The 2,315-nt window shown below is 37.5% G+C and overlaps 1 pseudogene; it reads left to right on the top strand.

The window, feature by feature from the left end:
• The first annotated feature begins 64 nt into the window (after window positions 1-64).
• LOC107603071 (DBH-like monooxygenase protein 2 homolog) overlaps window positions 65-2,315 on the top strand; it is an 11,091-nt pseudogene continuing 8,840 nt past the window's right edge.

Raw genomic sequence — 2,315 nt, 5'->3', positions numbered from 1 at the left:
ATGGTAATGCATGGAATTCACGGAAAAGCTCCACTAAATAATAGAGCTAATAAGTGGGGGGCACATGACCGTAGCCAGGGTTGGAAAATTAGTGTGGTCTGGGGTGGCGTTAAGAACTGTTCTATAACCCCTACAAATACAACTCATTATATACACTAAACACTTTAGAGACAGACATGTATATTTGTGAAAGATGTTTTATCTGTTTTGGAGGGATGAATATTGTACCAGTTATACCATATTTATTGCATCAAAATTTGTTTATACTTTACTATATGTTAGGGGTGGATAATTTTATCAGTTTATTATTCATGCAACAATACATGTTACTGTTATAGTTTTCATAGCCATTGCTATATAGATAACTTTGTCTAGTGCTCTTATGAATGTTTTTAGCATGACTGTGAAAATTTAACTACTATACTGAATGACATAGCATAGAGTTCTTCATGGCTAGTGTTTGCATATTTCATTTCATTCTCTAACCCACAGATCTGTGTACTAGTGTTAAATGCTATACTGTTTTTGATAACATTTCTAACAGATAATATCGTGATTTTTTTTTTTGCCTTACCGAATGTGGCATCATGTCAGCAATAACCTGCCCATGGGCTTTTTTGATTACTGTAGGAACACTCCACTATTTTTGAAAATAGGCTCATTTTCCAATTTATTCCAAGGTAAGAAAGAGATGGTTCTTTAAAGAACCTTTTAACTGAATGGTTCTTTGTGGAACCAAAAATGGTTCTTCTATGGCATCGCTGTGAACCTTTTTTAAAAAAATTTTTATAAGAGTGTGGCCTTAAAAACTGCTGATCTTGTTTGTCAAGGAGCTCTCAACTGTACTTCAAAACCCTCCTTAAACTGAAAACATGGACTGTCTGACTGACCGACTTAAAAAACCTTCAAAATGAATCAAAAATAGCTAAAATGAGTTATCGATGGCCAGATTAGCCACATACACACAGCAAACTTTTATGAGTGACAATATTTAACTGCAGTGTGCATGCGGCCAAAAAGCTTCTCATTTCAAGTAAAGACATCAAGTAAAAGTGTTTTTATTGCATTATCAGAATCTCCCCATGAAGCTGATCTATGCGTACGGACAGACTGATGAAATCATGTACCACAGCACCCGAAGAGGCACAAAGCAGCTGAACCTGTTGAAGTACATGCCTCGGGTCAACCCTCCAAACAGCAACTTTTTTGACATAACTATGGTCAATGTAAGAAAGATTTTACTTTGTAATTTTGCTGTTCTGTATGTAAACCCAGTTTTCTGTTGCTGGCATTTCAAGAGCAACATTTAAATGTCATTTCTGTCACGTTTGGTCAATTTAATGTGTCTTGTTGAAAAATATACTTTTTTTGTGTTTTTTATTAAAAAAACAAAAACAAAAAAACTCTGAGCCCATAATATAGTTTAGCCCATAGTTTGCATATATTCTATTATTGGTTAATCTCTTTAAAGTGCTAATGAGTGTAACTTTACATGTTGCTTACATTTACAAATCATTTCAGTTCACTGTACCAGCCAACCATACTTACTATCACTGCAAGATCATGAAAGCCCCAACATTTGATCGCAAACAGCACATTTATCGCGTGAGTCTATGAACTTACCACACATGATCTATCCTGAACTATCCAGTGATCTGTCAATCATCTTCATCTCTGACTTACTTTCATTATGTCTGTCCAGATTGAGCCGTTGATCACAAACATTGATGTCATGCATCATCTCGTGCTGTACCGCTGCCCTCCGAGCGTGACCGAGCCGCTTGAGGTGGAGTGTTACACTGGGATGGACACAAAGTGTATAGAGGCCGTGGCTGTGTGGGGAGTTGGCGGAGGGGTTAGTCTCACCTGTGACTTAGGTTGAAAGCATTTTCATGTGAAAACAACCAGATTTAAAGGGTTAGTTCACCCAAAAATTCTGTCATTAATTACTCGCCCTCGTGCTGTTCGAAACCCATAAGACCTTCGTTCATTGCCAAGATGATCGACAAAGTAGTTCGTGTGACATCAGTGGCTCAACTGTAAAGTTACAAAGCTACGAAAATACTTTTTTGCGCAAAGAAAACTAAAATAATGACTTTATTCCACATTTTCGTCTCATGACGTCATGACGCTGGATCTGGGTCAGCGCCGGCGCCGCCACACGCTCGTGTCATGATACTGTCGTGAACGCACGTCCACAAGTGACGCAGTAGACGAAAATGTGGAATAAAGTCGTTATTTTTGTTTTCTTTGCGCAAAAAAAAAAATAAATATATTTTTGTAGCTTCGTAACTTTACAGTTGAGCCACTGATGT

The sequence above is a fragment of the Sinocyclocheilus grahami genome, unplaced genomic scaffold (assembly GCF_001515645.1).
Source record: "Sinocyclocheilus grahami isolate Dianchi unplaced genomic scaffold, SAMN03320097.WGS_v1.1 scaffold340.1, whole genome shotgun sequence".
In the NCBI taxonomy this organism is placed as follows: domain Eukaryota; kingdom Metazoa; phylum Chordata; class Actinopteri; order Cypriniformes; family Cyprinidae; genus Sinocyclocheilus; species Sinocyclocheilus grahami.
This window is presented reverse-complemented; position numbering and strand designations above follow the sequence as displayed.